At 40.5% G+C, this 13,140-nt stretch overlaps 1 long non-coding RNA gene across 1 annotated transcript in view; it reads left to right on the forward strand.

Annotated features, from left to right (window-relative positions):
- The window catches only part of LOC106782224 (uncharacterized), a 78,158-nt gene that overhangs the window by 8,045 nt on the left and 56,973 nt on the right, over positions 1 to 13,140 (forward strand). Inside the window, exon 3 of the long non-coding RNA XR_011441192.1 lies at positions 8,187 to 8,351. This is a non-coding gene — a long non-coding RNA (uncharacterized lncRNA). The remainder of the gene's footprint in view (positions 1 to 8,186; positions 8,352 to 13,140) is intronic.

A 13,140-nucleotide genomic window follows, 5' to 3' on the forward strand; every position in this document is an offset into this window, starting at 1 on the left:
CAGTCAAGTCTAAAAATATCTCTGCATTCTGGAGAATGAGTCTTCTGAACACATCATCATGGAATGTTGACAGAAGATCCAGATTGGGCCCCAAACCGTATGGAATACAAATGAAGGATTTCCTATCTGGTTGTGCGGGGAAGAAAAACAGTGCTTTGTATAATGCATATCAATGAATCAAAAGGCTGAAAACATGAAACAACTTGAACTAGTTTAGTGCCGAATCAGATTGTGGCAACACTGAATACAGTGAGACAAGCATGCTTAATTAGAAAACTAATGTCATGAATTTGAGGCTGGAGGCAACAAATGCACGACTTGAGAATTCTTGGATTCCACTGCTGGTATGTGGGTGGCCTGGCAATTCATATTTATATGGGGATATGAATTTACATTCTCAATATTTACTAGTTACTGATTATTTCCTATTTAATTTCTATTAAAATATGCTTTTGGCTGAAATTAGCGCTATTCCATTTGTAAAGATATACTACAAATGCACTAATTCCAATATATGATTTGATTATATATAAAAATGCACTGGTGTAGCTTTGAGGGTTTTCTGTTATTTGTTGTTTTGTGAAGACATTACTCACTCAGTGTTAGGAGTTATACTTTAAGAACTGTATTAGTCAAGGTTCTCTAGAGAAACAGAACCAATAGGCTATATATAGATATAGAGAGATTTCTTATGAGGCATTGGCTCATGTGATTATGGAGGCTGAGAAGTCCCATAATCTGCTGTCTGCCAGCTGGAGGCCCAGGGAAGCTGGTGGAGTAGATTCAGTCCAAACTCAAAGGCCTGAGAATAGGGGGCCAATGGTGTTAGAATCAGTCTGAGTCCAAAGGCCTGCAAATCAGGAACACAGTTGTCCAAGGGCAGGAGAAGATGGATGTCGTAGGTCAAGTAGAGAGAGCAAATTTGCCCTTCCTCTGCCTTTTGGTTCTATTCTGCCCTCAGTGGATTGAATGATACCCACCCGTATTGGTGAAGGTGATCTTTAAAATCTACCAATTGAAATGTTAATCTCTTCCAGAAAAACCCTCACAGACACACCCAGAAATAATGGTTTACCAGCTCTCTGGGCATCCCTTAGCCCAGTCAAGCTGACGTATAAAATTAACCATCACAGAAATGGAGAGGTTAAGAAAGTGTGTCATTTTGTTGTTACTCATTCTGAATTAGTCACTACTCATACATATTACTCATACAACACATTGCTTCTTCCTTATGCTTATCATTTTGAAGGGTCTGGCTCTCAGCTAGCAGTGCGGGTACAAGGAGGAGGAAGAGAAGGAAGAGCAGGAATGAGAGCAGAAATACCCTTGGGAATATCTTATATGAATCGACCACTTATCAGTGTCAGAGCAGATGCTGGATGATGTCTATTGACTGTCTTCTTTAGTCTCCAAAAACCCCTACCATTTTTAGAAAATTTTTGAGTGAGTTTTAGAGACACAATTAGCCCTAAATCCAGAGTTTTGTCTTTAGCCAGTTTGCTATCCTCATGGGTAGACTTCCCACACTGAGAGAACCGCTTGAACTGCACAACCATGTCTATGTGTTGTCTACTGTTAACTTAGTTGTTCATTTATTTAAAACACGTATACTAAATTCCATCCACATGCCAGACCTGTGCTAGACCTGAGGATGAATACAGGGTCCCAGATAGAGCAGTATCTATCTTCATGGAGCTTGAGGGCCATTATATTTAATTTCAGATTATCCATCGTTTGGTTATCTTCTTTTTACTATATCTACCAATTTATTCAAAAAATGTTATTAAACATCTATCACGTTTCAAGTACAATGCTAGAGAAATAAAGTACAAGGCAAAGTTCCTTTTGCTCAAGAATTTCAAAGCCGCTGATGCAGATAGACAAACTGACAATTATTTAAAATAATGCAATGTGTGCTATGACGGGGGATGCAAAGTCTAGCAGAGGAAGTCCTGATAGGGCTCAGGGTAGGTCACTGGAAGGAAGAGAAAAGATTGCTGAGGCCTGAATGGTGACTAGGAGTTAGTCACACTAGTCTGGGAGAGGTCAGGACTGGGAGGACGTTTCAGGTGGAAGCAATGACATGTGCAGCTAGATGGAGACAAGAGAGAGAGGGGCGGCTGGAATGATCTGGCTTGCTGGAGGACGTGTGCGGGAGAGGTTCCGGTCTTGAAGAGATGTTGCCCTACAATGAGGAATTTGTCCTTGGAACGGCAGGAGCAATTGATTTATATTACTAAGGGGACAGATCTGATCATTGAAGCCACAGAGGAGATTGGATTATATGCAAGGGATGAGGTATGCGTGGAGGACAGACTGGAGTTCTAGAGACAGGGAAGGGACCTATTGTAATTAGACCAAGTGAAAGAGGACAAGGGTTTAAAGACACTTCCATTAATTTATCATTCACGCCATTTCTCTGGCCCAGAATGGACGTGGATAAACAGTCTGGCGTGGAAATAAATCAAGCAAATGTTGAAACTGCATCTGGCAATGCTGATTACATTTATCCAGTTGAATTTATATGTGCACAGTGTTGCCCTATTGTTTTCTGCTTTAAAAAAAGAAACCATTAGATCAGTCATTTATTTTATTACACATCTTTGATGTGATAAATAGTATCTTATGGATGATTTCTTTTGGAATAGAAAAAAAAAAAAACCAAAACTTTTTTGAAATAGTTCTAACACATGTGTTGGTAAATTTCTAACAGCTAAAGCTTTGTGTTGAATTAAAATATCAAGGGATAATTTGTACACTAAGGTTTGAAATATGTTGAAATATCACATCTTATTTGAAAAGATTTATGGAAAATTGCATATTTAGAGTAGCTTTATGAAATCATTCCATTATTCTGCATTTAATAATTTCACTTCTATGATTTTCTTTATTCAAAAGTTAGAAATCCTGATCAAAGCCTATTTGTTCTAGCAAATATCAGATACGCACACGATCAAAACCCTGCATCATCATTAACTGAGGATTCTCTCTGTGACAGCCCTGAGGGAAACAAATAGGCCAAATCTTTTCCTCCTGGAGCTCACATGTGGAGCTGAAAGTGTGAAATGAGACAACAGAAAGGAAATCAGACAACAAACAAACAAACAAGAACTAAGAGAAGAAACTCTCAGATCAGGACAAGCGCTGTTCAGAAAATAAAGCAGGTTTATACTCAGCGAGTGGCAGGTTTGGGAGGTTTAGATGGGGCGTGCAGGAGCCTTCCTGGAGGAAGCGCTGTTGAAGCTGAGACGTGAATGACAGGGAGGTGGCCATGCCTGGGTCTGAAGGAGAATGTTCCAGGCAGAGAGGATGCTCATGGCCCTTTGCAGAACTGAAAGAAAGCCAATGTGGCTGGAGCAGAGAAAGCAAGAGAGAACATAGGTGGGAAGGTGTGAGGCAGGTGAGATGGGAGTGAGTGGAGACGAGAGAGAAGACTGGACGACGGCTGATTTTACTCTAACCGCCCTGGGGAATCATCCGCGAGGGGAGATGTGGTGCAGTGCGGCGCCTCCATTTCTCCAGATCTGCACACGAGTCTCCACGCCAGCCTTCGGGTGGAACCGGTAGGAAGCAGTGAGCAAATCCAGAAGCGCTAAGTCCCTCTCATGACTAAAGGGCATTTACTGTGGCCTGCCGTTTGGGCCGCTGCCAAACATTTTGCTCCAAATAGTTTCAATTTATATATATAAACTTATTAAAACATATATGGGTGTGTTATGTGTATATAAACATATATATGTATTTCCAAGTTATTTTCAACGTGGCGATTTTTATCCTTAATTGCTTTATCCCTAAAACAACTCTCAAATTCTATTATTCCTATACATTTTCACTGGAGTCTCCCCATGAGCTCAGGACTCTACAGCACTCCACTCTGCCTGCTTAGGTGGAGAGGGGAAGGAAATTCTTGTGGCTGCCCTTTCACATTCTCCCCTGCAGCTGTGCTTGTCCCCTGTCAAAGGATAATATCATTTCCCTTTTTAACAGCCAGAGGAGCTCACATGAGAGGTGAGAAACAGGCCACACAAATCCCATTAAGGTCCTCACAGCGCTGAGGGTGGCTCTCATTCCTCCTCCCAGGACACCCTCCTGCACGTACAATCTTGGATTTGACACAAACAATAATACAACTGCGGCTGTGCCTTCGGCAGCCGGAAGGAGACCAAAACCGTCTAGTTCTACCATCAAGGGTGCAACTGGCCCCTCATGTTACTCCTCGCGGCATCTACTACCCAACCCTGGGAGTTCTCTCTTGCCCTCCGTGGGACAAAGGAGCAGCAGCATTTTCTCATGGAGAAAATAGTAGCGTGTACGCCGCCTAAGTATGTATGAGTCTCTGTTATAAAAAGGTTGAAGGGTGTTGACATCCTTCTGACCGAGAAAGGTGCTTGTGTCGTTTGGCTGCATGCTCAATCAGAGAACAACAAGGCATCCAATTAAACGTGTCCTAATTACTTTTGCTATTATCAGGTGACAATTTAACATTTATCCTTGCGACTCCAAGCAGAGTAGTAATTGATCCGTCTTCTGTAGTCCTAATTCAGCAACTCTAAAAGCGCTAGGGACACTAACTTAAAAAATGAGCTGTGCAAACATGTTTCCCCTATTGTTTTCCCTATATCTGCAAATAACAGAAATTGCAGGTAGTTTATTATCCTTATTATCATTATTATTAATATTTTTATATATACATTGTATTTCATTTAATGATAATTTAAAATATAAAATATTTTTAATTTAGAAAATATATTTATTCAGAAAGTCCTGCTAAAGTGACAAACAAAACAAAAAATACATGAAAACAGCTACTGATCTGACCTTTTTTTCATTCAGTCAATAGAGGTTGATTTTCAGAATACTTATTATAAGTTATTGAGGTGTGTTTTTTTTGTTTTCGTGTAAGTTGAGCAAACTGTACAGTTACTTCCTTTCTTAGAGATCATAAGATAGTGGAAATTCACAATGTGATAGTAAGGAAAGGAAACTGCAACTGGGTATTTTCTGCTCCCCACCTGGGCTCCTGAGTCCTAAAAGTGAGTTTTAGGGAACAAAATGAGTTTGAAGATATACCTGCTAGGGTGTTAGTCTAGATCAAATAGATCTTAACTTAGCCTTTCTTTGGAAAGTAAGTGATGGGATCCATGGAAAATAGAAGGGAATTTTGTTTTTATATTGTATTTCATTGTTTAATATAAGAATAATACTTTTAAGGAACATATGAAAGTATAAGTATAATTTCAATTTATCAGAATTACCATAATTATTGCATTTGGTCAAAAGTCTTTTAAAGTTTAATGGGATTGAGATTACTTTTACTTTTGTATCAAAGTAATGAAAATAAAATGTACTGATCTAGAAATTTTGAGTGGATATGGCCTGGTTCGAGAGAAAGCCATAATTATCACTTCTAGTCAATGAGATGCCTTGGTCAGTGCTGGGGAAGGTCATCAAGAAGATGTGACCATCAGGGGGCCAGCCCCATGGCTCAGTGGTTAAGTGTGCACATTCCACCTTGGTGGCCCAGGTTTCGCCAGTTCAGATCCCGGGCGCGCACCTACACACCTCTTGTCAAGCCATGCTGTGGTAGGCATCCCACATATAAAAAGTAGAGGAAGTTGGGCATGGATGTTAGTTCCTCAGCAAAAAGAGGAAGATTGGTGGCAGATGTTATCTCAGGGCTAATCTTCCTCAAAAAAAAAAAAAAAGAGAAGATGTGACCATCCTTTGACTGATGAGCTGGGCGCAGGCAATTAGAGGTGGCCCACCCCCTCCTGTCTTTGGGATGTGTGTTCTGCTTGCTGTCCCCAGGCCCAGAAGCCACCCCAAGGACACAGCCTTGAGTCAGTGGTAAGGAGCCTGTCTCAACTGGGTACTGAATAAGCCCAGTGAGGGCCCCCTGTGTAGGTGACTGAACCCAGGGTACGGCCTATACATAAACTTTTAAGGTTTGGAGGGTGGATATGGAGATCTTCTCGTCTTGTGGCCACTCAAGATAAGCCTCATCTGTAAGAGCCCTTGCTCGTTAAACCTGCCACCTACCAATCTGGAGTGGTCTTCCTCTTGCTGTGTCTCTCCCCACCGTCCTTGTGGGGGGCCGGTTTCACACAACACCCTGGAAGCTCCTGGGAGCTTGCAACCCAATAGTCAAGAAGATATTCCCAGAGATAAGAGACACAAAAAGGTTGTTAAGATGCTTCTGCGTAAAACCAAGAACATAATGCCTCATCAATAGAGGCAGCACTGCCCTGGCCGTCACACGCTTCACAGAGCCACTCTTGATTGTCTGGAGAGTGTGGCCTTCCCTGCATGTCAATCAAATTATGATGAGAAAAATCCTCGTATAAGTGAAGTGAAGGTAACCAGAGGTGAAGCAGTGACACGTTACGTCGGCAGCTTCACCTAAGAGAAAGATCTGGGGAGGAGTTTGTGCAGCAGGTGGATTATAAATAGGTTTGAGGTTATGGAAATTGGTAATTTATGGGATCTGTGTTTATTCTGCTGGCTTGGTTGCTCTTAATGCCGATAAACCACCTGTTCCAAATCAACTCTGCTTCGCCTCCTCCAGGGTCAGAGTGTCTATCAGAGAGATCTTCAAATTGCAGAAGACAGAACTGGGGACATGTGCGAGTGGGCTGGAAATTCTAGTAATTACAGTTGCTTGCAAGTTACATGCAGCTCCCTACCCCTTACCACGGTCTGAGGAGGCTGAGCCCATGGAGGGGGAGGAGATCCAGGGATCAGTAGGTTGAACCTCGGAGTTGTTATCGCAGGACACCTAAGAATGTGCTCCTGTGCCTTATGAAAAGCTGTTGAACCATGAAGAACACTTAACAGGTGGATATTGAGAGCTATTTCAGGTATTGCTACATTTTTATGTTCATAGAATATTTAGTAATGCCTATTTTTGATTTAAGAATTGAATGATGTTTTGGGGCCAGCTAGGGTGTGTAGTGGTTAAGTTTGCCTGCTCAGTGTTGGTGGCCCAGGGTTGACCGCTTCAGATCCTGGGTGCAGACCTATGCACTACTCATCAAGCCATGCTATGGCAGCATCCCACATAGAAGAACTAGAAGGACTTACAACCAGGATATACAACTATGTACTGGGGCTTTGGGGAGAGGAGATTGAAAAAAGGAAGACTGGCAACAGATGTTAGCTCAGGGCCAATCTTCCTTACCAAAAAAAAAAAAAAAAAAAAAGAATACAAAGATGTTTCACCATAAGTCTTTGAAAGAAAATGCATAATTAAGCCTCATACTCAAGGTGAGATGTCTTATTGACAATAACGCCCGTTATTTTAAATAGCCATGATGTCCCTTGCTGCTGATAGGATATTAAAGGAAGAATCAAGAAAATGATTTGCCTGGGATCACACACATCTGTAGAAATTACGGGGGGAATCCCGCATTTTGATGCTCAGTATTCAGTTAGAGCTGTGAAAATATGTTCTCTCCCAAATCATTTTTACTAGGAAGTAATAAATATATTCCTTACTTCATACACAAGCTCAGTTCTCGATGAGGTTAATTTTGTTCACTGCATTAAATCCTCTGTAAATGATTTGAAGTCACTGCTCTCTGACAACAGTTCAGTAGTTTATGTCGGTGATCACGGTCAGGTCCTAGTATTAATGTGTCCACATCATGAAGGCTGTCAGGAAAATGGATACTAATGAGAGCCCTTGCTGGAAACTCAGGACAAAGGCCAGGTGTGAAATTCTATGGACAATGAACTCTGCCTTAACTTCCATAGACTGCGCCTTCTTATCAGAACTAAAATGCACCAGCAGAAAGATTTCACTAGGAACACACATTGCACATTTGGAAAAGCAGAAGAGCTAAATCTGTAGTGCCAGAGACTTGCATCTCTCAAGGTGTGTGCTTCGTGCAATACAGATGTTCCTCAGTATACACTCGGTCAAACAACTGAAACTTCACTGGCTGCAGAAATAAGGAACGATTAAGAACCTTTGAAACTCAGGTAATCTGTGCTGTGAACACGTGCTTTCTTACGCCCACCTTACAGACATGTGCAGTATAAAACTGCATGGAGAGAACGGAAGCTTGATCTTATGACACAAATATTAAAGAAACAAGTTACCAGGCACAGGAAAAAAAAATATATATATATATTTTTTAAATTTATTTATATACATTTTAATTCTCTAAAACCTACTCTTTCCACAGCTATCAAAATAGATAATTATTCATTCTCCTGCAAGGCGGAAGTGTGTTTCCCACCTACCAAGTGGGATTTGAGAAATAACTTGTCCTGGAGGTACACAAGTGAGATTGTCTCTGTGACAACCTAGCCACCACGTTTCCACGAGAAGATGATTTTCAAGGTCTAAGGTATTTTAAAATGTACTTTAGGAAAACGATCTCTTTATAACATCAGGACTACCTGTATTAGTTCCGCCTCTCCATATTTTAAAATGTCTCCAAGCTTTCTTCCATCAGTAATTTATTTACCACCTGTCTATAGCCATATCTTGCATGTGTGTACATTGCTTCTAGGACACTGTTCTAGCTGCTGAGCTGTAAACTTGCCATATGCAGGTGGATATTTGGGGTGGGAGGTCAGGAAGGCTTGGCCATCGCAAAGTTGTTAAAAAGAACCCTCAAATTCCTGCATGTGCCAGACTTTGTCATTAGAAAAAAATTAATATAGTTCACACAGAATTCCTTTACTATTTTCCAAGTATATTACAGGTTAATTCGATAAACTTAAATAACAAAGTTCAAGTTCTTAGCGATGCTTTGCTGTCACTGAATTGTGTATTAATGAAGTGATTTTTATGTGAGATCTGCAAAACATTTTGACATTATCCTTATTTTAAGATATTTTGGGAACCCCTGCTCTATGCTACTCCAAACCATGCCTTCTAAATTATAGCCATGGTTCTCTAACTGGTATTCCATAAAGATAAACAATCTATGTCTTAGCAATTTCACCGTATGACCATCTCTTCAAAATTATCTTCTGGATTCAGGTTCACCATGATATACTCTGGTGTTATGTTCATTTAGGGCAAGAATTCATTGTTCCAATTCCTCTTTCATAAAGCATCTACCCTGGGTAATACTCATATAATAAGATCCTTAACATCGTGGTATTCAACAGTTTCTTTCCTTCCTAGATATTAACAGACAGAAAATGAAAGCAAGACAGATCCTCAACTGAAGGAAAATTATACAGAAAGTAGACACAGGACTTCTGAAGTTGAGAATATTATCTATTTTGAAATAATTTTTTAATCTCTACAAACAAATTTTAGGGAAATTCTCTGAAACTTCCCTCTGGAAAATTAGAGAAGTTCTCAGGGGAATAAAGCACTGATTCCACCACGACTTTTTCAGTCTTTCAAAGATGGCTAAAGCTTTCATTTTTGATCCTACCAATCTTCCTCTAATTCTCTCTCCATCAGATGGAATATACCCTCTCCATAATCTTCCTTTCCGGTCTAAACACAGCAACAAGAAAACTGGGTATAAACATATCCCAGCCTTTCAGTATATGTACATAGTTTGGTTATTATAAATATTAATGGATGATGTAGATGAAGACACATTTCTGAAGTGATGAATTGCTTTCTGAAAGGACAAGTACAAATGACCCAAGTGTCTTCAAATTTGGAAGCAAGTCAGCTTTCCGTGTCTCTTATTTTGCTGTACTCAATCTGTGTCAAAGTGACTCAAGTTTAGTTTCCACTTAAATAACGCTTCAGGAAACAAATCACATCAACTTGATGAGATTTCTTTTTACTTCATCCTGCTGTTTTTCAAAATTACGAATTGCTTGCCTTGACACTAAGGCATCCATGATGATTAACTTGGCTGTTTACTCAATTATTTCTTTCTAAAATTAGAAACTTCAAAGTGCTTTTTTATATTTAAATGACTAGCACTCGAGTAACACTGCTGATCAATCATTTCAAGCTAATGATTAAAAACAGTGACCGTTCCTTTACTCTCCATCACTACTCTAAACGGTGTGTCAGACACAGCAGGCTCGATTTATTGTCAGAGCATTTTAACACCGGCCAACACAGATGGAACACTGTTCAGGCCTTTAACACTCTTCACTTAATATCTGCTTTGAATGGTTTTAGAAAGTGGCTATTTCTCAATTTAAATTATTTGATTTAGTAAGCCACGTTCTTTTGGGATGTGTTGTGTCCTAGAAGAAATTTTTGTATTTTAAAAGCTACATTTTCATGGTTCTGCATGGCACGGAGAAGACAACAATTTCCCAAATGGTTCCAAAAGGCATTGAATTATTTATTGAGAAAAATGTGATAGAAGAGTGAAGAGTTGATACATCTTGTGTACTTTAGATATGATACAAATTAATTTACTTTCATTAAATTTCGAAATCATTAATTCAATCCAGAAATGACAGTGTTTTGTTTAAATGATACAAAATAACAATGAGCTACCTGGCTTGAGCAATACATTTCTCAATAGATGCTTTTGTTATATTCACGGCTTCTCATGTCCTTGTAATTTAATAGGACTCACTCTGAGCCATTTCTTGATATTAAGATGGAAAAAGAACACAACATGTACACAATTTGTCTGTCAACTGGTTGCTCTTTTTCAATTCCATTCCCTCTTTCCTCGTCCTCTTCCCACCGTGTTTATACCTGAGTACTCCAGGGCTGTCACCCTGGGTCTCTTCCAGCCACACTCTTTCCCAGGTGATCTCATTCTATCACAGAGTTCCATGTTTCAACCAATTCCCGCTTTACAACATCTGTGTTCAATTTCTAACACCAGGTGGATTTTTGGTACTCTGTCCTTCAGCTTTGAAGAGTTCTTTATGTAGCGAAGATGTTAGCCATTTGTGGTAGAGGCTGCAAATATGATCCACTAGTTTGTCAATTGTTTTTTGACTTTGTTTATAACTGATTTTGCCATGCACTTTAATGTAATCAAGTTTATCACCGTTTCTTTCATTGTTCCTGGATTTTGAGTCCGAGTTAGAAAGCCTGTCCCCAGACCATGATTAAGGGGTAATCCATTCAGGTTTCTTCTGGTACTTGTGGGGTTTTATTCTTACTTTGAGATCCCTGATTCATTTAGAATTTATTCTTGTATATGGTCTGAGATATGGGTCAAATTTTCTCTACATGGCTGCACAGTTGCTCCAGCATTATTTATTAAAAGGTCCAACTTTACCCCAGTGGTTTAAAATACCAGCTTTATTGTATACTAAATATTTGTCTGTTCTGAGCTTCATTTCTGGACTTTTATTCTATTCTGATGCTGTGTTTGTCTATTTGTGAGCCTGGACCTCTCGGCTTTAATTTCAGAGATAGTATAGTATGTTTTAATGTGGGGCAGAGATAAGTCCCTCTCAGAGATTTCTTTTTTAAATTTCTTGGTTATTCTTTCCTTTTAAAAATGATTTATAGTATTGTTTTATCTTTTACTTATTTTATTTTTTAAGTTTTAGGTCAGGTTCTTTTCTTCCCCCCAGCTCTTTTGGGATGTGATTGACGTATAACATTGTGTAGGTTTAAGGTAAACAAGGTGCTGACTTGATATACGCGTATATGTTGTGAAATGATTACCACAACAAGCTTAGTTAACATAGCCATCACCTCACATAGCTACCATAGATTTTTCTGGTGAGAACTTTAAAGATCTGCTCTCTTAGCAAATTTCAAGAATACATTACAGTGTTAACTTTAGTCACCATGCTGTATATGACATCACTAGAACTTCTTCATTTATAACTGGAAGTTTGTACTCTTTGACCACCATTTACCCACCCCATCTCTGCCACTCTGGCAACCACCAATCTACTCTATGTTTCTGTGAATCGGGGTTTTTTAGATTCCATATATAAGTGAGATCAAGCAGTACTTGTCTTTCTCTGTCTGACCTATCTCACTTAGCATAATGTCCTTGAGGTCCACCTATGTTGTAGCAAAGGGCAGAATTTCCTGAATGGGGCTGTAGCATGAGCTCCACAGCTACCTGGGTTCTCCAACCAGGCTTCCTGGTCATGTGGGACTGGAGACAAAGCTCATTAGTTGGGCCGGGTTTTGAATTTGTGTCCCTGTCCCGGGTAGGCTGTAGGATGTGCTCCAAGGCTGCAAGCATCTGTGGCCACATTTCCTGGAGGGGCAGGACCTTACATTATGCTCAGCTGTTGGGCGGGGCTTTGAACTTGCTTCTCTGCCCCAGCAGGGCTGTTAAAGGGGCTCCATGGCCATTCTGGCTCATTGGCTGGAGACCCAAATCAGGCTGAGCTGCCAATGGAGTGCCCCGGCCAAATGGGACTACCAGCTCAGTTCTGTAGAGGGGCAGAGCAGCTGGCTGGGCTCTCTATTGGGCTGCTGCTACAGGCAGGAATTTGGTCTGCCAAACTCTGAGCTGTGGTTGCTGTAATTCCTGCCTCACTCTCCACCCCTGTCTGATGCCCAATGGTGAAGGCTTGCAGATTCCCCCAGTGTCTCCACGAGGTGAGACCCAGGTGGGCCTCCTAAAATGCATCCCTCAGCGGTGGGGGAGCTGGATGTTTACCTTGCCTCTCTTTTCCCACGGGAGAAATTGCAGACCAGGGGAGCCCTTTAGGTGCAGCACTGTGCCGGCCTCAGGCAGGAGCAGTAAGTCCAAAGTGACCCCACACATCTTACCCTTCTAATGTGGTCCTTGTCAGTCTCTGTGGTCCAGGTGGTGCTTCAGCTTCACTCCTCAGTTCTGGGGTTTTCACAATACTGTCTTGTCTTTGCATAGTTGCTAGTTGGTTTTCTTGTGAGGGACACTGAAGCTGGGAATGACCTAGGTCACCATCTTGATGATGTCACCTTTTCTTGGCTATTCTTGCTTATTTATATTTCCTTGTGAATTTTATTATAATTTTGATTCATTCCTTGGACTAGCTTATTGGCATTTTCATTGATATTGTATTGGCCCTATCTCCAACACAGTCCCATGGGGGATGAGGGATCACAGAATCATGTGCGTATGCATCTTTCCTGTACCGTAATTAAATGTTTTCATGTCTCCCTGAATTAGACTCTGAGATTATGAAGGATAGCGCACATGCCTTTTCAATGCTGAGAATATAGCAATAGTTGACATAGTGGGCATTTTTATCTTGTCCCTGATCTTAGCAGTCATGCTTCTA

This window comes from Equus caballus, chromosome 1, assembly GCF_041296265.1.
Source record: "Equus caballus isolate H_3958 breed thoroughbred chromosome 1, TB-T2T, whole genome shotgun sequence".
Classification (NCBI taxonomy): domain Eukaryota; kingdom Metazoa; phylum Chordata; class Mammalia; order Perissodactyla; family Equidae; genus Equus; species Equus caballus.